This window comes from Chiloscyllium punctatum, chromosome 29 (genome assembly GCF_047496795.1).
Source record: "Chiloscyllium punctatum isolate Juve2018m chromosome 29, sChiPun1.3, whole genome shotgun sequence".
Lineage (NCBI taxonomy): Eukaryota > Metazoa > Chordata > Chondrichthyes > Orectolobiformes > Hemiscylliidae > Chiloscyllium > Chiloscyllium punctatum.
In genome coordinates, this window is record NC_092767.1 from 61373485 (window position 1) to 61401022 (window position 27538).

Consider the following 27538-nt stretch of genomic DNA (forward strand, 5'->3'; position numbering starts at 1 on the left):
TGGTCAGCATGGACTTGCAGGACCAAAGCGTTTGTTTTCTTGCTGTATGACTTACTCCATGTCCTTCCCAACAAGTGGAAATGTTTTTGTATCCACTTCTTCAAAATCTTTCTTCATTATAAAGACCTCAATTGGATCATTCCTCAGCCTCCTCTGTATAAGAGAAGAGACCCTGCTACTCCACCCTTTCTTCATGTGTAAATGCACACACGTCTAGTATCCTCCTTATTAATCTCTGCACCCTCTCTTGTGGTTCCATATTATTTTTATGCTCTCCACCGCATCTCCTCCACTTCCCGCTCCTCCGCCCTTGAGCCCCACCCCTCCAATCGCCACCCGGACAGAACCCCACTAGTCCTCACCTACCGCTCCACCAACCTCCATATACATCGTATCATCCGTTGTCATTTCCGCCACCTCCAAACGGACCCCACCACCAGGGATATATTTCCCTCCCCTCCCCTATCAGCGTTCCGAAAAGACCACTCCCTCCGTGACTCCCTCATCAGGTCCACACCCCCCACCAACCCAACCTCCACTCCTGGCACCTTCCCCTGCAACCGCAAGAAATGCAAAACTTGCGCCCATACCTCCCCCCTTACTTTCCTCCAAGGCCCCAAGGGACACTTCCATATCCGCTACAAATTCACCTGCACCTCCACACACATCATTTACTGCATCCGCTGCACCCGATGTGGCCTCCTCTATATTGGGGAGGCAGGCCGCCTACTTGCGGAACGTTTCAGAGAACACCTCTGGGACACCCAGACCAACCAACCCAACCACCCCGTAGCCTAACACTTCAACTCCCCCTCCCACTCCACCAAGGACATGCAGGTCCTTGGACTCCTCCATCGCCAGACCATAGCAACACGATGGCTGGAGGAAGAGAGCCTCATCTTCCGCCTAGGAACCCTCCAACCACAAGGGATGAACTCAGATTTCTCCAGTTTCCTCATTTCCCCTCCCCCCACCTTGTCTCAGTCCCAACCCTCGAACTCAGCACCGCCTTCCTAACCTGCTATCTTCTTCCTGACCTCTCCGCCCCCACCCCCACTCCAGCCTATCACCCTCACCTTAACCTCCTTCCACCTATTGCATTTCCAACGCCCCTTCCCCACGTCCCTCTTTCCCTACTTTTTATCTTAGCCTACTGGGCACACATTCCTCATTCCTGAAGAAGGGCTCATGCCCAAAACGTCGATTCTCCTGTTCCTTGGATGCTGCCTGACCTGCTGCGCTTTTCCAGCAACACATTTTCAGCTCTGATCTCCAGCATCTGCAGTCCTCACTTTCTACTCCTATTTTTATACTATAGTCAACAGAAGTACACACAGTTGTCTAAATGTGGTCTAACCAAGGCGCAATACAGGATAAGCATAACTTCTCTACTAAATAAAAACCTTAAGTTCTGCAGATGCTGGAAATCAAAACCAAAAGCATAAATTGGTATAAAAGCTCAGCAGGTCTGGCAGCATTTGTGGAGAGAAATCAGAGTTAATATCTCGGGTCCAGTGACCCTTCTTCAGAAGTGATTGCTATTTGGAGTTCTGAGGACGGTTCACTGGGCTGAAACCGTTTATTCTGATTTCTCTCCACAGATGCTGCCAGACCTGCTGAGCTTTTCCAGCAATTTCTATTGTTGTGTGCAACTTCTCCACTTTTTATTTCTATCCCTGTATAATCTTTGGACAGTGCAACTCTCCAACAGCACTGCTGTGGATTACTAGATGATTTGGATGTGAGCAGAAGAGGTATAGTTAGTAAATTTGCAGATTACACCAAAATTGGAGGTGTAGTGGACAGCAAAGAAGGTTACCTCAGATTATAACGGGATCTTGATCAGATGGGCCAATGGGCTGAGAAGTGGCAGATGGAGTTTAATTCAGATAAACGCGAGGTGCTGCTTTTTGGGAAAGCAAATCTTAGCAGGACTAATACACTTAATGGTAAGGTCCTAGGGAGTGTTGCTGAACAAAGAGACCTTACAGTGCAAGTTCATAGCTCCTTGAAAGTAGAGTCGCAGAAAGATAGGACAGTGAAGGAGGCATTTGGTATGCTTTCCTTTATTGGTCAGAGTATTGAGTACTGGAGTTGGGAGGTCATGTTGCTGCTGTACAGGATATTGGTTAGGCCACTGTTGGAATATTGTATGCAATTCTGGTCTTCTTTCTATCAGAAAGATGTTGTGAAACTTGAAAGGGTTCAGAAAAGATTAACAAGGATGTTGCCAGGGTTGGAGGATTTAAGCTATTGAGAGACATTAAATAGGCTAGGGCTGTTTCCCCTGGCGGGATGGGACCATTCGCCACAGCACATTCGCCGCCGATGATTCGCCACTACCCTTTCACCACCGAGGACGCTTAGCCACCGCCAATGCATTGGCCACTGAAGACGATTCACCACCGCAAGTAACTCGTATATTTTGAATATAGTATTTGCGTTGTTTCAGTAACAACTTCTTTTCATTACAGGAGAGTTTTTTTTTAAGCTTGTATTTTTGGAACAGGAATCTTTAGTATGGAAATCGAAATAATTACTAAACGTGGAAATAAGAAGTTTTACCACGATGGTTTTATATCTGTGCTATGAGAGAATGTTTTCCTGAAGTTAGAATTAACCAATAAAATGATATTTATTTTACCTCTCTTTTTTATCAATATGTAGAATGTAGTTGTATAAATAAAGGGGACTGAGAAGTATGAAAGAACAGGCGGGAGGGAAAACAATCAGTACATATATACCTTTCCAGTGGTGAATAGTCTGCAGAGGTCAAACGCTGGAGAAACGCTGGTGGCGAACCGGCAGTGGCTTATCATCGGCTGCGAATGTGTCGTGGCGAATCGTCACCAACCCTTTCCTGGAGCGTCGGAGGCTGAGGGGTGACCTGAAAGAAGTTTATAAGATCATGAGAGGCATGGATAGGATAAATAGATAAAGTCTTTTCCCTGGGGTGGGGGAGTTCAGGACTAGAGGGCATAGGTTTAGGGTGAGAGGGGAAAGATATAAAAGAGACCTAAGGGGCAACTTTTTCACTCAGAGGGTGGTACATGTATGGAATGAGCTGCCAGAGGAAGTGGTGGAGGCTGGTACAATTTCAATATTTAAAAGACATCTGGATGGGTATATGAATCAGAAGGGTTTGGAGGGATATGAGCCAGGTGCTGGCAGGTGGGTCTAGATTGGGTTGGGATATCTGGTCGGCATGGGCGGGTTGGACCGAAGGATCTGTTTCCATGCTGTACATCTCTATGACTCTATGACTATATCAACAAATTCTTCTAACGGTGCTTCTGTTTGAGGCCAAATACCCCATGTATCAACACAAATGCTGAGACATGTTATTATGTGACTGCATCACCAAATAAAGGAGTTAGTGAAAATGAAAAATAGCCCTTCAAAATCAACAAAAAATGCTCTCCAGCAGCCCTCCAAAATATTTTGTCCCTTACAAGGGAGGAGGGGGAGTAAAGGCAGGAAATTGAGATTAAGACCATAAATCAGATCAGTCATGATTTTATCATATCAAAACGTCGACTTCTCCACCTCCTGATGCTGCCTGGCTTGCTGTGTTCTTCCAGCCTCCTGTTAATCCCACCATGACAACTGGTGGAGTATACTTCTGATTAATGAATCCAATTCATTGTTAAATCTAGAATTGAAAGCCAGTCTTATTAATGGTGATCGTGAAGCTATCATTGATTGCTGTACAAACTTGTTTGGTTCACTAATGCCCTTTGAGAGAAGGAAATCTACCATCCTTACCTGGTCTAGCCTATGTGTGACTCCAGACCCACAGCATTTTAACTGCCCTCTGAAATGGCTTCAAAAGAGACTTAGATGCACCAAACTGCTTCAGAAACCTCAAAAAGCAATGCTTTTTTGGGGAGACAAAGTTCCAGATTTTTATATTGCTTTGTGTGAAGCAACAGTTTCCAGTGCTGTTTCTAAATAGCCTGGCTTTTATTATAAGGTTATGCCCCATTGATCTAGGCTGACAAACAGCATTGTGGGCTGCAATGGGTTGAGACAGGCTGCTTACTACCTCCATCTCCAGGGCAACTATTACGGATGGGCAATTAATGGTGGCCTTGTCAGCAAGGTCCACATCCCAAGAGAGAATTAAAAATGGGAGCTGCTGTTTAGAATCTGTACAAGGATTGAGATGAAGGTTAAATATTTGCTGGGTCAATGAACCAATTGAGTTCAATGCACAGAGGTTGGACGCCAATGTGTTATTGGGAGACGGAAGGAACCAGTGCAATAAAGCAGTTGCAAAAACAGTATTCAATTGATATTTAAAAGTATCATCTAAAGAGACTAGAAATCTGAAATTATAATCAAATCAAATGCTCACACTTGTGTGCCTTTGTTTATTTGAATGAATCCTGCTATAGCAGTGTCTGCAAGGGCCCACATGGCTCTGATGGACTGGGAATGCAGTCACCCTTTGACCTGCACCAGCGAATATTGACACAGTGGCTCATGACCTCAGGGTGTTTGTTTACTCAATCATCTGGCCTGTTCGCAGCAGGTTCAAAACTCCACTGCTGTTTATAGAAGACTGTCACCAGTTGCGATTTACTAGTGTACATTTCAACAGCTCAAAGTGGCCAATTTATGGTTCCTAATCCTTGGGGAGGATGGTGTGGGAGTAATGTGCTGGAGGCTACCTGCGAGCTCTTTGCTGTATATCATTGGATCGGGAGCAAATCCACATGCTTCCTCATCTTACTACTGCCACTCACTCCCACAAAGCTCTACTGAAGTGCTGTTGTCATCAGTTGAACATACTCTCCTATGTTTGTTTACTTCACGATCCCAACTCCCAACCCCACAAACTGCTGAAGAAGTGAGAAAAGATTGACAGCGGCTTGTTGAAGCTGCTGAGACATGACAGCTAGGTCATTGCACGTGGGAATGTGCCATACCATTGAATTGTACAGCACAGAAAGAGGCCATTCTGCCCATTCTAACCTCTGCTTGCTCATTCAGAGTAGTCTGATTAGTTCCATTCACTCCTTTGTTTACCCCATTGGGCTACCAAATGTTTCCGTTTCACTTTTATACAGCTCTCTTTTGAAAGCGATGAATCAGCTTTCTCTGCCCATTCAAGCAGCACAATCCAGATTATCATAACTTTCTACTCAAAAGAAACATTCCCTCATCTCCTCCAGTCTAATTGCGCTGCCAAATGTCACCAAAGTCCTGTGGTTACTGACCCTCTGGTTGGTGGAAATAGTTTCTTTTTATTTACCCTTCATGATTTTGAATGCTAAATCTTCATTTAAACTTCTCTGCCTGACCACTTTAGCTTCTCCATGTTCACCTATCTAATCCAGAAGCACTTCAAATCCAGGAATTGACACCTGACCCATCACCATTTTCTTGGGGCTGAAAGCATCCAACTTGGCTTGTGTCAACAACACAGATAATGAGGGGGAAGGACAAGGCTGCCACCAGGAGCATTTGTCTCATTTGTTTTGCACATTTCCCAAAGTCTTCCACTGTGCTTCACACAATGAGATCAATCAGCTAGCATTCTCTGAAAGTGGTTTGTAATGAGGATGAAGATGAATGGTAATTTAAATCACTGATCACCTCCCAACTTCCTCAACTAGATATATAAATGAGGTTTGTATTCCATTCAGTTAGAAAATTAAGGAGTCTAATCAAGTTAGTCACATTGCTGAAGATGATTAAATGAAGTGATGAAGAGAAAGAGTAGAGAGACGTTATCTCTCTGAGAAGTGAGAGGGTCCAGGTTAAGGGCACATAACCTTAAAATGAAAGCAGGCTTTTTAGGAATGACTTTGGGATGGGCTTCCCAAAAGGAAGTGGAAATATGGAATACTGTTCCTTAAAATATATTCCAGAATTGGGTCAATTGAAAATATCAAGCATGACTGACAGGTTTATATTAGATCAAGATATTATGGATTACAAAAACAAAGGCTAAGTGACACAGAGCAGCCATTACCCTCTGTCCATCATATGATTGGGAGTAGGGATGTTTTCTGATGATTTTGTCACCATCCGCACTTCATCAGATCGATAATGAAGCAGTCAACATCCAAATACAGCAAGATCTGGACAATAACCGTGTATGACCTGATAAGTGGCAAGTAACATTCACGACACACAAATGTCAGGCAATGACTTTCTCTAACGAGAGATAATCCAACCTTTGACATTCAAGAAGCAAGAATATTCTCCTTGGTCTTGGTTAATGTTCATCTGTCAATTAACATGATCTGGTTGCAATAACTGTTATGACTATAATCCAGGTGAGGTTCCTCCAATTATTATGGTTTGAAATAGGTAGCCCAAATCATAAACTGACTCCCCTTCAATTGGTCACAACAATGTTAATTAGATTTAAATTTAGATTTAGCTTTTTATTATCATGTGTACTCAAGTACAGAAGTCAGGAGTACACTGGAAGGTGTATAACATCGCCACACATCGTACCATCGCCACCAAAACCTTGGTACAAAATCAGCAAGAAACTAGGTTAAAACGTTAAGCACTACAGACCATGATAAAATAAGAAGAAAAATAAAGAAATAAGGTAATAGTTAACATTAAGGTCTTTCTTAATATAAATTAGAGAAATAAAGGAATGCAGTACATTTTTCTTGAATGCTTAGCCATGCTGGGACCCAATTTCTTCTGCATATCTTGCTCTCTGGGAGACCTCAGCTTGCATGTTCTCGACACCACCACAGATACGGTGGGGGGTGGGGGGGGGGGGGGGCTCACTCATTGCTTGCTCTTCCCACACTGGGTCACAATGCCACCACCACTACTGCTGCTTTCTACGATCATCAGCTGCCTCCGCAACATGACCAGGCAGGAACCGCTTGCAGCCGCTGATCGCTGGGTGCATGCTGAGCCCTGCTCTCACCATTGACCACCTCAGACGCCTGGCTGAGAGATCGTCACGAACTGCCGAGACACCATCATGGACCGCTGAAAGACTCCCACTCCAGGCCGAAAGACTGCCATGGGCTGCTGAGAGATCAGACTGCCATGGACCGAGCTGAAAGACACTACTCCAGGCCAAAACACTGCGATGGACCAGGCCGAAAGACTTCCATATTAGGCTGGGAGGCCGCCATGCTGGGTCTGTGCTGAGGCCAAAAGTTCAGGACATTGCCGATAAGAAACACAAAGAGAGAAAAAAAGAGAAAGAATTGGCTGAAGTGTCCTACTCTGCCGCCATCTTAAAAAAACTACTTTTAAAAAAATTTAAAAATAAGATCTCTTTTTTGAGGATGACTTCCTCTCTGAATAAATGAATTTATGTTTTAAAAGAAGCCAATTTAACTAGGCATTCTTGAGTTAATAAATGAGAATAACGCAATACATATTTGCAAAATGTAGGAATAAGTGAGTACAAAAGAAGATCAAAGTTAACAATATTTATGGATCAGATTCAATGGGTCATGTGTGAAGAGGAGATAGTGGAACATTTATTAATAAATACTTGACTTTCCAGGTTCTTGGCTTTTACAGATAGTTGAAATCAATGTGATCAGTTTCCTCTTGATGGCAGATGGCTGGTAGCATTCAGAACAGGAGAGTCCTTCTTGTCCCTTTTCCTTCTGACTGGCCTGTTGGCTCAGAGAAAGGCGTCTTTTACCTGCGACACAGAGATGAATAGTGGCTGGTTCCCTTAAACACAGGGCGCTGCAGCTTACTAGCACGCTTTCTTCCATGAACACACACAGACCAGAGTTGCGGTCATTGTTTAACCCTAGATTTTGTCCATTCTTGAAAAGACAAAAGCAGTTTCCATGGGGTAGCTTTATGCTGAGAAGGGAAAAATAGCGATCCCGTTGTTATTACTTCCTGTTACATGTCTCTATCCCTCTGTTTGAAGTTTTCCTGACACCATACGGGTGCACCATTCCATGGGTCCCACACAGGACCTTGCCAGTCAGCAGTGAACTTACTTCTACAGTCTTTATTTGTTGTTTGGTATTATTCCTCTTCTTCAAAAAAGAAGTTTGGAATTAAAAGTTGAAAATGTACATCATACTTTGGGAGTCTAATCTGCCATCTTGTCCATAACATTTGTTTTCATGGGACCTGTGTGCAAGTTGGTTGCTGAGCTTCAAATGCTACCACAGCAATCCAACCTGATACATGATTCTGATTACCTAATCTTTCCTTACGTGACTCAGTGTCAGATTTTAACTGATACCTACTCTGTGAAATGCATGGGGACAGGCAATGCAGGCACTATGTTTCATGCAAACACATAGAGCAGCATACCTCAGTATGGGTGCAATGGAGAGATTAGGCTCTAAAATACCTGAAAATCCCTGGGACTTTCACACAGCTCCAGAACTTTGCTTCCGGATTGTGTGAAACTTTAATGTCTACTCTCTTCCGTCCCCTCCCCTCAGCTGGCAACTTGCCTGTTCCATTCTATCCCTCCTGGCAATTTAATAACTGAATGCGGCACCGCTGGAGGCAATTTTCTCTTTATTAAAAAAAATCTCCATTTTCTTTGTATTCTTCAATTAACAAAATTACAGGATTTATTTACTAAATACTGTTTTTAATTCACTGCTGTTCTCGAAAACCAGAGACAGCAGCTCAGCGATTATGTCGATACGATTACAGACATTAAATATCCCAGTATAACAACGTCGCTGAATGTCTGGGGCCTGAAGATTGCCAAATGAATATTAAATTATGCAGAAAACTGGTAATACCTGCTCCTGGTCCTTGCTGCAGCCAGCAGCAATTCCATCCCATCAACATCCTCGTGGCAAAGAAAAACTGTTTATTTACGCAAGTCATTCAATTTTCTAACTGTTGCTTGCACAGTGAACAAATAGAAATGCTAATAGTAACTCCTGTTTCTATCCATCTGGGTTAACCCCTTTGAGACTGTCTCCCCAGACTTACTCCTGGCTGTATTCATGAGGTGACTCAGTTGGGTAGTTCCCTCACATTCAGAAAATGATGGGTTCCGTACCCATCTCCAAGGGAGTGCTGCAGTGTTGGAGGTGCTGTATTTCGGATAAGATGCTAAATAGAGGATCTCCACCTCACGTGTGCCTCCCATCCATCTGCTGTTCTCTGAGGAAGAGTATCCAGTTTGTCCTCCAAAAGGCGTGGCCACTGACAGACACCATACCCTCCACCATGAAACAGCATCATCAAAGTTGATTACTCATCATTCAAGAGCAAAATACTACAGATAGTAGAAGCTTGTAAAAAGAAAAACGTTGGAGAAATTCAGCTGGACAAGCAGCATCTAAGGTAAGGTTCCCCGAAGTAAATATCAAGTGGGGTTGTGAGTTAAAATTGAGAGTGTGAACACCAAGGCAGCTTTGGTAGCCCCCTGTTCTCATTGGTCTGCTCCTCCACCCCATCTCACACCAAGGACTTGCAACAGTTTTCAAGCATTGAAATTGGATCACAGAGGGAAAATATTTGGGAAAGACTGATCTAGGACATGGAAACATAGCACCTAGGAACAGAAGTAGGCCATTCAGCTCCTCGAGCCTGTTCTGGATTCCAATCAAATCATGATTGATCTGGTTGTCATCTCAGCTACAATTTGCAATTCCTTCCCCCACCTTCCCATCTCCCCACCCCCACCCCCCAATAACTCCTGGCTGCCTCATCTCTCAAAAATCTCTCTAATTCAGCCTTGAATAAATTCAATAACACAGCCTCCTCTACTTTCTGGGGAAGCAATTTCCACAGACTGATGAAGAGATGTTACGAAGAGAGAATGGACAGACTGCCATTGATTCCCTTAGAGCAGAGGACATTGAGAGGGGACATGATTGTGATGTATAAAATTATGAGCACAGAAAAAGTAGACAGGAAGAGACTTTTCCCCTTGGATAGAGGAATTCATGACTGGGAGCATAGGATTAAGGTAAAGGGGAAGTGGTTTCAAGGAAATGTGAGGAAAACCTTTTTCCTTCAGAGGATACCATGAATCTGGGATTCACTACCTATAAGGATGGTAGAGACGAAAACCCTCATAACATTTAAGAAATATTCAGATGTGCACTTGCAGTGTCAAGGCATACAAGGTTGTGGGCCAAGTGCTGGAAAATGAGATTAGAATAGTTAGGTGGTCACTTTTGACTGGTGTAGACGCTGTGGGCCTAAAGGTCTTTTTTACTTTGCTGTAGATATCTATGACTCTACGATGGCCTTCTGAGAGAAATGGAGTTGGTGCATTGTTGTTTCTGGGTTCTTGCTGCACAAACATTACCAACTGGGTCCACGCCCACCCACTGACGGTGGTTGCACTTTCAAATGGAAATCACCAGCTCGATGAAAGTGAAGGTGGAAATGCAGGGACTTGTTCCAACTGCATCAAGTGCGGTCTTAGGCAAAGTGAAGGTGAAAACGGTGACAGTCAGAAACATGCTCTCTTCTAACTTCTGGCTCCTTATGTTGTTTGTCAACATGGCTAATATTATGGGTTGATTCACTGCCACGAATCCTTCTTACAGGTATTAGTCGAGCTACTGATAGCAAGTGGGAAGGATGCACACACAGTATATTCAGTGAAAGATAGGCTCAATCTTGATTAAACAGTTTATTACATCTTTCTTAATAACTAATTACATTACATCGAGGATAGATGATTGTCTCTTGTGAGACAACAGGCTCAACTCAGTGCACTGTTAACACTAATAACAATTACTGACAACATGGTGCGGATACACAGAATTCTGGTAAGCTCTTCCCAGGAACAATCCCTTATATCTTGATGGGCAGACAATATCAGTTAAGCCTTCAAGTATTAACTGCCTTGTGCAAGTTCATTTTTAGTATCAAAAGACATTCCTTGCTTCTGATCAAGGTATGGCCTCCAGGAATCTATTGCATTTTGTGTAGAGTAGAAGAACAAACACATTGTCTGATCTTATGTCAAGCCTTGTTCCTATCTACCCTGCTGGGCAGGTGGTTATAAAAGATTCCATGACACTATTTCCAAGAAGAGCAGGGCATTTTTTTCCCAGCACCCTATCCACAATTTATCCCTCATCCAATATTACTAAAAAGCCTACACCTTATTTGTGGGAGCTGGCTTGTCTGGCATTTGCCCACAATACAACACTTTAGAAGGACTTCACCCGATGTAAAATGCTTTGGGACATCCTGGATTGCCACAGAATTGCAGATTTTTTTTCTGACGAACACCACATGCAACTGCACTTATTCATTAGCAGTGACTGGGTAGCTCTGAATAGCAGCAGGGCTGGCTGTTTTCCCCTCCTCATCTTGTCACCCAAAGGCACTGAAGCCAAATGTAATGCCCATACTGGTACAGGTGAATCCAACCAATGAGCACTTGTTATTGACTCTGTAGTAAGCGGTGTATTTTGTATCAATTGTAACAGGGTCAGCCAAGTTGATCTCATAGAATATGAGTTCCCAGATTGGGGATATTAATCAGGTCCAATCAGGGAGCCCCGGCTGACAGTTAATAACAGGAGTGTCAAAGATCCTGTTCATGCTGAGAGCTGGCTCTGAGGGAGCTGGATCAGTGACAAGGATTCTCCATGTTTAAACAAAGGGTGACTTGGTGATGGGATACTGGCCTTTGTGGAATTATTTCTGTGGTGACAAGAGAAAAGCACACTCTGAAGAAATACTCACAATAGTCATCTTTGAGATGGGATAAGTACTTCTGGCATAGTGCCATTATTTGGGAAACTTGATTCATTCAATCCTACCATCAAAGACTGGGGCCAGTTTGTGAAAAGAATTAATTATTTTCTCCGAGCAAATGACACGGGGGCAGAAGAAAAGCAATGAGTAATTCTCCTGACAGCTTGTGAAGCCACCACTTTTTGGGTTATTAGGAGCCTAATGTTCCCTGAGGCAGCAGATACTAAAACCTTTTTTTAGTTAAGGAATATTATGACCAATGGCCTCCTCTAATTCTGAGACACTAACAGTTTTATTTGGCAATTCAAGAACTAGGGGATTCTGTATTGGGATCTTTGACGAGGTTAAGATGACTGGCCGAGGCACATGAATTTCGTTTAACTCATTATGAGATGCTGGGAGATCGGTTGGCATGTGGGAGCAATGAAGTAACTATGCTAAAGCACCTATTAGCTGAATTAGCTCCTCTCATTTATCTCTCCACCCTTCTGGCACTCTGCCTGTATTCCTGATGAAGGGCTTTTGCCCAAAACGTTGATTTTCCTGCTCCTCGAATGCTGCCTGAACTGCTGTGCTTTTCCAGCACCACTCTACTCCAGAACCTATTAGCTGAAGCCCAACCGGTTTCAAACAGGCACCACAATCGGCTTTATTATTGGAAAATGCGGCAAGTGGAGTATTTCAGTTGCAGGGGATGTTCCAATAGACGTTGATACCCTTGCCAAACTGACTACGCTTGGGAAACATCACTTGAATGACGGCAATTGCATAACCTCACTCAGGACACATGCTGATTAGAGGGACTCTAGGCCAGCCTGCAGCAAAACCCCAAAACAAAGCCAAACCTTGGCCAATGGTTAAAGCTTTTTCAGGACCCAGGCTGGCAAGCCATGTAGTTACTGCTGGTGTGCGACTCAAGACAGCAAAAGAGTCCCACTAGACTTAGGTCGGTAGCCAGTAGAGTGAATACTTTGTAAAATCACCCTATATCTAATTTGGAACAGTTAAAATACTTAGCAGCATCCAATCAGAACCAATCAAAATAAACATCTGGTTCAACGGTCACTGGGTTCTAATGGACGCCAACGCCAACAAAGCTGTCTCAGTAATCGCAGAACCAATCTTTAACAAAATCCGCTCTGGACTCCAAACTTTACGTTTGCACAAGACGTCAGCTAAACTGAGAACCCACACTGAGGAACCTTGACAGAGTAAGGATGCAACTCCAGTTCTGGTCTCTAATGAGAAGCAGCTGGTTCAGTGATTGCAGTAAAAGGCTCAGGCCCATGCTTGATGGGCCAAAATTGTTTAAGAAAAGATTCAGCTAAACATTTTTGATTAGAAAATGGCTACCTGAGTGAAATCCTAATTAAATATATGTTCTTCAGAAAGGTCTATAGACTATCAAAGGAGCTAAGGCCTTCTTACACAGAGTCATAGAGTCATACAGCATGGAAACTATCCGACCTCTCTTTGTAACTCAAACCTTCCATACCCGACAACATCCTGGTAAATCTCTTCTGAGCCCTCTCAAACTTAATAATATTCTTCTTATAACTAGGTGACCAAAAGGGGCCTCACCAATGTCTTGTACAACCACAATATGACTTCCAAACTCCAATACTCAAAGGACTGAGCAATGAAGGGAAGCCAAATGCCTTTTTAACCACTCTGTCTATATATGATGCAAACTTCAAAGGATAATGCACCTGCACCCCTAGGTCCCTCTTTCTACAACACTATTCAAGGCCCTACCATTAATTGTATAACCTCACCCTTGTTTGTTGTACCAAAATGAAATACCTCACATTTATCCAGCTTGAACGCCATCTGCTATTTTTCAACCCATTGACCCATTTGATCAAGATCCCTTTATAATCTTAGAAAGCTTTCTTCACTGTCTACTATGTCACCAAATTTGGTGTTGTCCACTATGGGAAAAGATTTGCTAACCCAGTTTTGGCCAATTTTGCTTTTGTGGGCCTATCGTGGGTTTTGGCCAATTTTGCTTTTGTGGGCCTATCGTGGGTTTTGACCAATTTTGCTTTTGTGGGCCTATCGTGGGTTAGCAAATCTTTTCCCACATCCACAAACTTATTAAACACGCCTTCTACATTCACATCCAAATCATTTATATAATTAACCAAGATGCAATTCTGTGATCCTGCAAGGCCTGCCCAGTGCCATTTGCCTCAGAGGCAAAAGTAGACACAGAAATCAGACGACTGGAAAGTGAAGGGAATCATCAAATTAGTCCAGTTTGTGGAACGGGCAGCACAGTTCGTACAGATTGTAAAGTCCAATGGGTCAGTTCGCCTTTGTGGACATTTTAAGCAAATAGTAAACCACTTTTCACAGCTGGAGAAATACCAATCCCTTGCCTAAGAGGATTAATACCCAAAGTTGGCAGGTGGGTTGTCCTTCATAAAGTTGGACATGAGCCATGCATACTTGCAATTGCAGTTAAATTAGGATCCCCAGAAGTATGCTACAATCAATACCTGTAAGGATTTGTACTAATATACGAAACTGCCATTTGGGGTATCATCAGCCTGTGCAATTTTTCAACTGATGATGGAAAACATTTTACAAGGTGTACTCCAGGTCACCATTTAATGAGATGAATTGCTAATAACAGCTAAGGCCAATAGGATGCACTTAGAGAACTTGGACACAGTCCTCAGATGTTTCTCCCAAGCGGGAGTATGCCTCAGAAGGTAAATATATGTGTTCCAGACATCCCGGCATCCCCACCAGTACCCCTCCACTTTCATTCGTTTGACTGAACTGGTCCTCACCCTCAATAACTATTCCTTTGAATCCTCCCACTTCCTCCAGACGTAAGGGGTAGCCATGGGCACCTGCATGGGCACCAGCTATGCCTGCCTCTTTGTCGGTTACGTGGAACAGTCAATTTTACACAGTTACACCAGCACCATTCCCTACCTTTTCCTCTGCTACATTGATGACTGTAATGGCGCCACTTCGTGCTCCCACGAAGAGGTTAAACAGTTCATCAACTTCACCAACACATTTCACCCCAACCTTTAGTTCACCTAGATCATCTCAGTCACCTTCCTCCCCTTCCTGGGCCTCTCCATTTCTATCAACGGTGACCCACTCAACACGAACATCTTCTACAAACCCACTAACTCCCACAGCTACCTGGACTACACGTCCTCCCACCGTGTCTCCTGTAAAAATGCTGTCCCTTATTCCCAATTCCTCCACCTCCGCCACATCTGCTCCCAGGAGGACCAGCTCCACCACAGAACACATCAGATGGTCTCCTTCTTCAAAGGCTGCAATTTCTCCTCCCACATGGTCGATGATGCCGTCCAGCACATCTCATCCACTTCCTGCACCTCTGCCCTCGAACCCCACCCCTCCAACTACAACAAGAACAGAGCGCCCCAGTCCTCACCTTCCACCCCACCAACCTCCATAAACATCGCATTATCCTCCGCCATTTCTGCCGCCTACAAACTGACCTCACCACCAGAGATACATTTCCCTCCCCACCCCTATCCACTTTCCATAAAGACCATTCACTCTGTGAATCTCTTGTCAGGCCCATGCCCCCCCCCCACTAACCCACCCTCCCTCCTGGCACCTTCCCCTGTCACCGCAGGAATTACAAAACCTGCGCCCACACCTCCCCCCTCCACCAGTTTCTTCATATCCTCTCCCCCCACCTTATCCCAGTTCCAATACTTCCAACTCGGCAAGACCCTCATGACATGCCCTACCCGCCCATCTTCCTACCCACCTATCCGCTCCACCCTCCTCTCTGACCTATCACCGTTAACCCCCACTTCCATCGACCTATCACACTCTCAGCTACCTTCCCCCAGCCCCACCCTCCCCTCCCATTTATCTCTCTATCCCCTCAGCTCACAAACCTCATTTCTGATGAAGGAGCCTTGCCCGAAACGTCAATTCTCCTGCTCCTTGGATGCTGCTTGACCCGCCTTGCTTTTCCAGCACCACACTCTCGACACTTACCCCAAGTAACCTACTTGGGTTACAGAGTCGACAAGACCATGTTACACCTGTTGGAAGATAAAGTGAGGGCAATTAAAGGTGCCCAGCTCCCACATATGTACCGGGGCTTAGGTCTTTCCTCAGGCTGGTGAGTTATTACAGAAAGTTCATACATAACCTTGCCTCCATCTTTGCATCAACTCTTAAAAGAGGGTCACTCTGGGAAATGGGTGCGTAGCTAAGCCGTAGCTTTCACAGAAGTGAAAAAACAGCTATCATCCCCTCAGATGTTGGCATGTTATGATCCCAAATGAGATCTGGTATTGATATGTGATGCTTCTCCATATGGCATTCGGGTGGTATTAGCTCATAGGTGGCCCAAGTAGGAGAGGAACTCCCAATTGCATATGCGGGACTATGGCTAATGCAGAGGGTAAATACGCACTAGATACAGAAGGAGGTTTTGGCAATCGATTTGGAATTGATAAGTTCCACCAATACTTTACAGACATAAATTTGTAATAAAAATAGACAACAAATCCCTGCCATGTCTACATAAAGAGGATATGGTCGTGCCACCCATGGTTTTAGGCCGAATTCAGCAGTGAGTTCTAATGCTAATCGCGTATAATTACAAGTTGTTACACTGTCTGGGAGGCCTAGTAGCAAATGCAGATCTCCTATGAGCCGCCTCATGTTGGCAGAAACACCACTGACAGTACCACCACTGGAAGAGTCCATAATGGTTTTACATTTTCTGGACAACCACAATTTAAACCTGTTTGGACCCAAAGAGCCCCGACCACTGGAGAAGACGGCATATCATTAAGGGGAGCAAGAGTGATTGTCTCGAGTAAAGGCCGCTGCCAGATACAGGCTGAACTCCACCAGGGGTTTCCAAAATGAAGATGTTGACGAGAAATTATGTTTGGTGTCTAGGACTGGATGCAGACATAGCTGCATTGTCGGGGAAGTGCCCAGAGTGCCAACAGGACAAAGATCATCGCCAGTAGCTGCCCCATATTCGTCAGAAAGGCTGGATAAACCCTGGACTCATTTACATGTTGACTATGCAGGTCCTTTTATGGGCTCAGTGTTCTTAGTCATTGTGGATGCCCACTCAAAATGGCTGTTAGTGCAAAGAGTTCATTCGTCAAACACAGAAACGACGACAGAATAACTGAGCGCATCTTTTGCAACACACCCAAGTCCCGGAAGTGTTGGTCACAGATAATGAGCCATCGTTTACCAGCAGAGAATTCGAGTATTTCCTGAAGTTGAATGGTATTCGACATCTAAGGACAGTTCCATACCATCCATCATCCAATGGTCTGGCAAAAAGAGTCATCCAAACTTTGAAAGTAAGCTTAAAGAAAAAGCGTACAGCTTAACTAGATCACAAACTGCCCCGGTTCCTATTTGATTATTGGGCCATTGCTCATGCAACTAGAGGGATAGCTACAGCAGAGATGCACCAAGTTTAATCTGATCTTCCCAGACTTGGTGGGGGGAGGGTAAAACGTGATCAGGAATGGCAATGCTGGATACAAGATTCTGCTAAGTGAGAGAGTCAGTTTGCTTCAGGGGATGGAGTTTGGTGTAGGAACCACAGGAATGGCCCTGCATAGATAAGAGACATGGTCATCGCAAGTTCAGGTCCAGTGTCACATAAAGTTTGAATAAGTGTAACAGTACCAAACAAGCTCGTAGGCCACATTAAAGCTGCAAATTCACAAATAGTGTGGGAGCAAAACATGGCTGGCTCCTTGACAGCTTTACCAACTGGTCTGGAACATGGGTTTTCCCTCTCTGTCAAGCTCTGAAAACACCTCGGAATGTGAGGTGGCCATGGCAGCTTTGCCTCCTGAAGAAGAGAACAAATTTCTTTTGAGAAGCTCCAGGTGCAAGAGGTAAACTACTGTGTGTTACACACTGCCCATTTTCGAGGCAGAGTTAGAGGAACCTGAACCAGTGCGACAATACCCCAGGAGGAGCTACAAAAACACAGAACCAGACCATGTCCTCAGACTCAGAGGTGAAGGGACGTCGTGATGGTAACAAGGTCAGCCAGGTAGACATCATAGACTATGAATTGCCTGATATGGGGCTGTTAATCTGGTCCAGTCAGGGATCCCTAGCTGACAGATATCAATAGGAATCCCAACCTCCTCCTCTGTTTTTGGTTGCACTTCAGTCCCACGCTCCTGATCTTCAGGCACCCGGTACGGAGGAGGGAGGGCAGGTCTGAAGACCTCCTCGTGGGTCTGCTCCTGGGCCTGGCCAAACTGGCCATCAACAGGTCCAGGCAGCGGGCCGTGGAGGGGGTCGTTAGGGCCAACTGCCTGCCCCTCTTCCGCGGTTACGTTAGAGCCTGGGTGTCCTTGGAGAAGGAGCACGCGGTGTCCACCAACACTCTGGAGTTGTTCAAGGAGAGGTGGGCGCCACAGGGAGTGGAGTGCATTATTTCCCCCTCAAACTCTATTTTGATTTAGTCCCCACCCTCCCCTTCACTGTTTGATCACACAGCATTGCCCTTTGATGTGAAGGGCAGTGCTTATCACTGGCCACTCGGGTGTTTCCTATCTTCCTGGTGGTGGAAATTGAATAAAGATTCGTACACCTTGTGTCTCTCACTGTGTCTCACACCTACACACACACACACCATGGGTGCTGGGGAAAACAATAAGCACTACCGCAGTTAGGCGGTAGTGTGGGGGAGAAAAAAGGAATAAGAAAAAAAAAAATAAAAAAATCAATAGGAGTCCTCTGTTTTTGGTTGCACTTCAGTCCCACGCTCCTGATCTTCGGGCACCCGGTACGGAGGAGGGAGGGCAGGTCTGAAGACCTCCTCTTGGGTCTGCTCCTGGGCTTGGCCAAACTGGCCATCAACAGATCCAGGCAGCAGGCCGTGGAGGGAGTCGTTAGGGCCGACTGCCTGCTCCTCTTCTGCGGTTACGTTAGGGCCCGGGTGTCCTTGGAGAAGGAGCACGCAGTGTCCACCAACACCCTGGAGTTGTTCAAGGAGAGGTGGGCGCCGCAGGGAGTGGAATGCATTATTTCCCCGTCCAACTCTATTTTGATTTAGTCCCTGCCCTCCCCTTCACTGTTTGATCACACAGCATTGCCCTTTTTTCTGAAGGGCACAGCTTGTCACTGGCCACTCGGGTGTTTTCCTAGCTTCCTGGTGGTGGAAATTGAATAAAGATTCGTGCACTTTGTGTCTCTCACTGTGTCTCGCACCTGCACACAAACACCATGGGTGCTTGGGAAAAAATAAGCACTACCGCAGTTAGGTTGTAGTGTGGGGGTTAAATTTAAAAAAAGAGGAAAAAAAAAGAGAAAAAAATAAATAAACAGGAGTTAAAAAAAAAATCAATAGGAGTCCCAGAGGTTCTGTTCACTCTGAGAGCTGGCTCAGAGGGAGCTGGAGAAGTGTCAAGGATTCTCCAGGTGCAAATAAAGGGTAACTTGGTGACAGGATACTGGCCTCTGTAGAGTTATTTCACATTTACATCCAAACTAACTGCCAGCCATGATCCTACTATCTGCACGTGCCTCCCATACTTCAAACTGACTGTTCCCTTCATTAAATCACCATAACCACTTGTTTCACTCTCAATTGTTTAGCAGAAATTCCCACAACAACAAAGTTTGAATCATTCTGTTGAGAAATCCTTTGCATCAACAATCCTGTTTCAGTTTTGCTTTTGAAGAAACAACCCCTCTGGTTTCCCTTTCCCTGGTTACCTCACTGAGGCCTCCACAACACAGAACAGAACTCACCAATTACACAGGGTAGAGTTACATTCATCGCTGGAAAGTCCACAGCTTTGTTTTGTCCTGTTCCCCTTCCAGCAGTGGAAAACAATCATATTTTTCACCCCTGCCTTCGTTATCTTGATACTGCCAATGTGCTCCCTCTGAATCACTGTAAAATTCAATTTGTCCAAAGTTCCACTTCCTATATCCTAATTCATGCCAACTTCCATTCCCAATGCATGATGACCTGCATGGTCAATCAGTCCTGCAATGTTTCGATTTAATTCCTTTCCTCACTCCATGCCCTCACCCCACTCTATTGCTGTAACCTCCTCCAATTCCTAAACTCAGTTCTGCCTTCACTCTATCATTGGTGGTCGTGTCTTTACCTGCTGAAACTTTGAAGTCTGGAATTCCCTCCTACAGTTTTCTATCTCTCTAACCTCACTTTCCTCTGTCAAGAAACTTCTTAACAACCTCTCTCTTTTACTAAGACGTTGTACACCTGTCCTAGGATCTCCTCTCATTTGTATCCAGACAATGATGCACCCTGTGACATTTCATTACATCGAAGAGATAATATAAAGATTAAATGTTGCTGATGAAGGCTGTAGAGGGATAATGGGTGATTGTCAGATTCAATCCAGAGACATGAACTCAAAATGCTACTCCTGTGCTGTACTGAGGGAGTGCTGCATTGTCGGAGCTGTCCCTATCAAGTGATGTCTATTTCAGGTAGATGTGGAAACCCCCATGGTACTTTTTCAAATTAGAACAAGGGAGTTCTCAAAGTATCTTGACCAACATTCCAACTTGCATACAACACCACCAAATCTGATTTGAAAGCAAAATACTGCAGATGCTGGAAATCCGAAATAAAAGCAGAAAATGCTGGAGATCAATGGAGAGAGAAACAGCATTAAAGTAATGCATGTTTCGGATTCATGCCGAGTGGCTGAGATTTCCAGCATTTTCTGTTTTTAATTCTGACCAACTGATCGTTTGTCCCCTTGTTGATTGTGGCACCTTGGTTTAGTGTTCAAGGCCACACCATCCTTCAGGAAGAAAGATAAAATTGAATAAACTACATGAGGAGGCAATAATATTCTTTCACATTCAATAACCAATCGAATCAGAGGATGTCAGGGCTAAGCCTATCACAACAACTTCAGGAGGTTATGAGTGCCCAACTAAAATGTTTCAATATCTTCACAGAGAGAAAATAAATGTAGTCTTTTTCAAGATTTTACAGTTACTTTTTGGTTATTATCATGAAGTTATTGAAACTGAATGTTTCTGTATATGTGGGATGCTCTGATCATTAGAGACATAATGTCACGAGGATGTCAGAACAAGATGGCCTGAAATGATCTTGCGCAATGTTCATTCAAGTTCCACTCCAGATCTTGACAGCCGAGGAAGATGCATTCATTGCACAACCAAATAGGTTGAGTATCAACTTCTAAATCCTTCCATCACACTCCAATGACAAGTGGTAGGATTGGGAGAGATTCCTGATCAGCCATGTGACGGAAAGAAATTGGAGCCTCTCCCATGACTAGCCATAGAATGCCTACAGTGTGGAAGCAGGCCATTCGGCTCTTGATGTTGCGCCGCCCTGTAAACCAATCTGAAGCCCATCTAACCTACATTATTCCATTATCATCCATATGTTTATCCAATGACCATTTAAATGCCCTTAAAGTTGGCGAGTCATTACTGTTGCAGGCAGTGTGTTCCACACCCCTACTACTCTGAGTAAAGAAACTACCTCTGACATTGGTCCTATATCTATCACCCCTCAATTTAAAGCTATGTCCCCTTGTACTGGTCACTCTGCATCCACTTTGAAATTCCTTGTTTATTTGGACAGACTGTACTTGGTTTCTTTCCAGAAAGCTTCTGCATTCAGTTAGTGCAATTTATTTAGTCAATGTCATTTCCTGAGACCGTTAAACAAACAACTAACACAACCCACTTATTTCTTTAATATGGATTCATTAAATTCTTCTTCCACAGCTTTCCACTTCATGACATAAGTCACTTTTCAGTCTACCCTGCCTGGGAGACTGCCAAACTAATAGTACCTTTGCCACAGATCTGTTCTCCCTGACAAATATCTGCATAATACCTCATCTTCTGGGTGGTTCTCTTTTTCCAGAAGGAAACTTGTTTCTTTTTTCATCTCCAAATGTCTTATGACACCTAATTGTTGGGAAACAGTCCATTTACTTCCTGTCTCTTCCTTCTATCGTTGTTTTCTAATTATTCCACCTTAAAAAAAACTTCATTTAAATGCTTGCAAACAAATTTCCAGACACATTTTCAGAGCTACTCTCAGAACTCAAAAATGAAACTAAAGCTACATCCTTTCCTTCTCAAATCAGCAACATGATAGAAATACAAACCAAACTTGAAGGTATACTTGGTTCTTTGACTTTAAACTGCAAGTATCAAAATAATAAACATGATAAATAGAGAAACTTTCACCCCTCTTCAGTTTGCCAATTATCTTAAATCTGTCTCCTCTAATGACCAACCTTTATTTATGCTATCAAATCCCTTCTTCATTTTGAACATTTCTTGCAATTTTTGTTAACCTTCTCTGCTCTAATGGAAATATGCTGAGCTTTTTCAGTCTCCCCATGTTATTAAATTTCTTCATCCCTGGTACAATTCTGTTAGATCTCTTCTGCATTCTTTCCAAAGCCCTACTATCCTTCCTCAAGTGTGGGTCGAGAATTGAGTACAATGCTCTAATCAAGGCTTTTAGTGATTTATAAAGATTTAGTGTAACTTACTATATTTTCAAAACTATATGATTATCCTTTTAATCTGGAACTTGTTTGCTTTTTGTAAATAACCTGATCACCTTGTCCTGTCATCAACAAAAGCTTGCGTATTATGATCCCACACTCCCATGTTTTTCTGACCTGTACCACTTTAAAATTATAGGATGTGATTCATTTTGCTTCTCCTCTTTCTTTCATCCAAATGCTTCACATCTCTGCACTTAGCTTCATCCACTGACGGAGAGACAATGTAGTAGTCGTAATAATGTCACTGAGCTAACAATCCACAAAAATTGGACAGCGAAGAGGGTTACCTCAGATTACAACAAGATCTTGACCAAATGGGCCAATGGGCAGAGAAATGGCAGATGGAGTTTAATTTAGGTAAATACGAGGTGCTGCATTTTGGGAAAGCAAATCTTAGCAGGACTTATACATTTAATGGTGAGGTCCTAGAGAGAGTTGCTGAACAAAGAGACCTTGGAGTGCAGGTTAATAGCTGCAGTAGAGTTGTAGGTAAATGGGATAGGTAGATAGGAGGCATAGGTAGGTAGGATAGTGAAGAAGGCATTTGGTATGCTTTAGTTTGAGTATTGAGTACAGGCATTGGGAGGTCATGTTGCAGCTGTACAGGACATTGGTTAGGCCACTGTTGAATACTGCGTGCAATTCTGGTCTCCTTCCTATCGGAAAGATATTGCGAAACTTGAAAGGGTTCAGAAAAGATTTACAAGGCTGTTGCCAGGGTTGGAGGATTTGAGCTACAGGGAGAGGCTGAACAGGCTTGGGCTGTTTTCCCTGGAGCGTCGGAGGCTGAGGAGTGACCTTATAGAGGTTTACAAAATTATGAGGGGCATGGATAGGATACAAAGTTAAAAATCACACAACACCAGGTTATAGTCCAACAGGTTTAATTGGAAGCACACTAGCTTTCGGAGCGACGCTCCTTCATCAGGTGATTGTCGCTCCGAAAGCTAGTGTGCTTCCAATTAAACCTGTTGGACTATAACCTGGTGTTGTGTGATTTTTAACTTTGTACACCCCAGTCCAACACCGGCATCTCTGAATCATGGATAGAGTAAATAGACAAAGTCTTTTCCCTGGGGTCAGGGAGTCCAGAACTAGAGGGCATAAGTTTAGGGTGAGAGGGGAAAGATATAAAAGAGACCTAAAAGGCAACCTTTTCACACAGAGGGTGGTACGTGTATGGAACGAGCTGCCAAAGGAAGTGGTGGAGGCTCATACAATTTCAACATTTAAGAGGCATTTGGATGGGTATATGAATAGGAAGGGTTTGGAGGGATATGGGCCGGGTGCTGGCAGGTGGGACTAGATTGGGTTGAGATATCTGGTCGGCATGGACAGGTTGGACTGAAAGGTCTGTTTCCATGCTGTACATCTCTATGACTCTATGAATCTAATCCAGAGATTCCGGGAGCATGAATTCAAATCCCACCATAGCAGCTGGTGGGAATTTAATTAATAAATCTGGAATTGAAAGCAAGTTTCACCAATACTGACTGTGATACTGTAATTGATTGTTCTAAAAAAAATCCATTTATTTTACTAATGATCTTTAGGGAAGATGTCTTTACCCAGTCTGGCCTACATGGGACTCCAGATCCCCACCCTCAGAAATAGCCTCAAAACCAACTCTATTCAAGCAAAATTAGGGATGGGCAACAAAATGCTGCACTCACTACTGATGCTCCCATTCTGTGAAAGAATTAAGGGATAAAAAGTAAGAGCCATGTAATTCACTCAAAACGCTACACCGTGGTATGACCAGTAAATGGCAAGGAATATTCTAACCCTGAAGTTTCAGCATGATGTTGGACTTGAGGGACTTTTATGCCTGAACTGTAAATGCTTGAGGGACAGTGCCAACAGAATTGTTGTTTATACTTCAAATTATCTTTAACACGGAATGATGATGTAAACTATGAAAATCCACAAAATTTTGTTTCCCGGAGCTAATGAAGGTGAGTTCCAGCTGGTCTATCCCATGTTACTGTAAACACATTCTTCAACAATGATCAATTACTCAAGTCTCCCTCATGATGCCAATATGTGGTTAGCAAAACTTTCTGTAACAGGAACTGAGTAATGAAATGACCCAATGGATTATTCCCGATAGAATAACGCAATGGGAACATTGGTCCTCTCAAACAGATTCACTGTTCAGTGTCCTGCCTCAGATAGTCAATCAAAGTCATTGGGTCCAGCAGTTATTCATATCCCTGATTAAAATTCAGACATGACCTATTGATCAGTCAATTACTCCTTTTTCATAGTAACGGACAATTAACCAAGTGACACTTTTATATTTTTTGCTATCGATAAGCATTTATTTTGTCCTTTCAGTGGGTATTCCAAGTAGAACAGCTTACTGTAAATTTGTATCACCTCAAACATCAAATCCACCAAGAGATGAAAATACAGGGCGACCCCCATATCCAGGGAATCATTTTCCACGGTTTCAGTTACCCATGGTTTACCGTGGCCTGAACATATTATAGAGAACCTTCCAGAACCATGGACCAGGGCGCTGCCAGGAAGGTACATTTCCCATTTAAATGAATGGGTTCCCTCCTATCCGCAGTTTAGGGCTCCCATGGTAAGCCCTGGAATGATTCCCCTGCGGATACAGGGGTCTACTGTACCTACAAACTTGGTGAAACCTCGTGGAAAATGTGCTGGTGTTGGCATATGGTACTTATCATCCAGGCCTTCCAAGCATTGCGATTTGTCAGAAGAATAAAGCAGTCCTGTATACATTCGAGTAGATGTTTATCACACCTCAGTGTGACCTGACCTTTAGCTCTAGTTATATAAGGCAGCTGGTCTGAAAGAGTTAAACTCTGAAATCTTGAAATAGCTCCACTCACTGATATATAAATGACTGTCTCCATCTCTGACAGGAGTTGTTAGCCTGTGATACAGAAATGTAGTATCGACCGAGTTTCTATTTCTTATGAGACTCGGTGAAAGACATTTGGTCTGCCCGAACCCCGCTGGTCTTCCAGGGCAATAAGTTAACCTTGACTTACTGTTGCAGACTGGCACATTCCAAGGTGAGGGACACATTAAAGCTTGGACTGCTGCCGCCAAGGCACAGAGGGGAAAGACCACTGTCTGAGGTCTTCCGGCTGAAGTTAATGAGTGGTCTGTTCAGTTATCAGATTCTCCTCATGACCTATATGCATGTAAATAAAGTCTGCTTCAGGTAAGAGATGTTTTTGGTTTGTTTGCATAGAATTAAACTTCAATACAGAGGAACCTCGATTATCCGGCATTCGCTTAACTGAACGAAATCCTCCCCTCCTGTGTCCTTCGGATAATCGAGGTTCCTCTGTATTTGCTTGCTTCCTTGATGAGCTACTGTACAGAACTGAACTGCATTTGTGACTTTGTACGTATATCAAGATACTTTTTATGAATAAAGTATATTTTGAAGTACAAAAAAAGTCACAAAACTGTCCCTTCCCCAATGCCTCCTAAGGCCCACACAGTTTACAGTGGTTTCATTCAGCTGCCAATAAATTAATCTACACCTCCCTCAAAATTGTGTTGCAATCACAACTCCCCAACAGCCATAGTTAGCAGCAGAGAAGGAAGCCCTGCAGCTCTTTGTTAACGCGCTGCAATACAAATTCCCCTTGCCCCATGCTCTCTATAAAACAGATTTTGAATGTGTGCTTTTCAACTTCAATTCTGTCTGTCTCTGCCCAAAGGTTAATCTGACCCACATTACCGTGACCTCCACCATGGGTAGGGCAAGGAAGGAGGTCTTGAATCCACCCCAGCTGGGATGTTGTTGGTGTGATCCAAACTGGAGCATGTGTGCATGCGCGCACACCTCCTCTTCACACCCCTAGCCTTGGGAGTAAGCGTTGCTGTGGCAACATTAGTGTTATATAAACGTAGCATGTTGCAGTGTGGTGTTATAGATACTGGTGATAGAGACACCAATGTTCTCTCCATCCCATGGCTGACTATGAGTCTCTCCCATTCCTACCACCTGCCATTGAAGTATGTTGGAAGGATTGATTCTGAACCTGTTCAGGAGAAAGTGAGGACTGCAGGTGCTGGAGATCATAAGCCTGATGATGGGCTTAGCCCGAAACATCGATTCTCCTGCTCCTCGGATGTCGCCTGACCTGCTGTGCTTTTCCAGCACCACACTCTCGCTTCTGAACCTGTTCAGCCACATTATGAATCTTCCTTGGCTATCAAGTTCTGGAGTGGGACCTGAGCCTTGAGCTTCTGGTATTACACATTACAAGACCTCCTGTCTCTATTTTAACACTTAAAAATTAATATGACCCCTAAACACAATAAGAACAAGGCAGCACAGTAGCATTCAACATATAAATATGAATGTTTGCATATGAGAGATTAAGTAATTGTAGAAAGATGAATTAGATTAGATTACTTACAGTGTGGAAACAGGCCCTTCGGCCCAACAAGTCCACACCGTCCCGCTGAAGCGCATCCCACCCATACCCCTACATTTACCCCTTACCTAACACTACGGGCAATTTAGCTTGGCCAATTCACCTGACCTGCACATCTTTGGACTGTGGGAGGAAACCGGAGCACCCGGAGGAAACCCACACAGACACGAGGAGAATGTGCAAACTCCAGAGAGTCGCCTGAGGCGGGAATTGAACCCGGGTCTCCGGCGCTGTGAGGCAGCAGGGCTAACCACTGTGCCACCGTGCCGCCCAAGATTCTTGATGAACAAGGTGTCTGTGTTTAAAGTACTTTGAACAAGTGTTACTTTAGGTACTCAGCAATTCACAGTCCTTTACTTCATCTGAACCACTCCAGCACATGGACTGCATGAATTGCTTATTTGGAGAATGATGCAAACATGATAGGCCTAATGATTCTATGACATCAAGGAGCCCCACGAAAACTAGAGTCAGAGATTCAAAGGGATTCGGGGGAAATCTTTCGCCAGTTGGAATGATACCTGGTACAAAGGTTGTAATGGTTGGATATCAATCATCTCAGTCTCAGGAAATCACTTCTGAAGTTCCACAAGGTAGTGGCTTGGATCATTTTAGTATCCGATGCAAATTTTGCTGAACGTTGTGCAATCATCAGTGAACATTCCCATTTCTAATCTTACTATAGAGAGAAAGTAATTGATGAAGCAGCTGAAAACAGTGGGGCCAAGGACACTCGCCTGAGGAACTCTGCAGAAATGCCCTGCACCTGAGATGACTGACCTCTAACAACCATCTTCTTTGACATTACTGCATCATTTTTTTCTCTTTAAACTGGGAGACTGGAGGAGTGAATGTGGAATAGGTGTGGAGTTGGGAGTAGTGAAC

General features: G+C 43.9%; 1 long non-coding RNA gene across 1 annotated transcript in view; it reads right to left on the bottom strand.

Annotated features, from left to right (window-relative positions):
• Window positions 1-2750: 2750 nt before the first annotated feature.
• LOC140454348 (uncharacterized) overlaps window positions 2751-27538 on the bottom strand; it is a 56193-nt gene continuing 31405 nt past the window's right edge. Inside the window, exons 3-4 of the long non-coding RNA XR_011952682.1 lie at window positions 15564-15713; window positions 2751-2887 (exon numbers count right to left, since the gene is read on the bottom strand). This is a non-coding gene — a long non-coding RNA (uncharacterized lncRNA). The remainder of the gene's footprint in view (window positions 2888-15563; window positions 15714-27538) is intronic.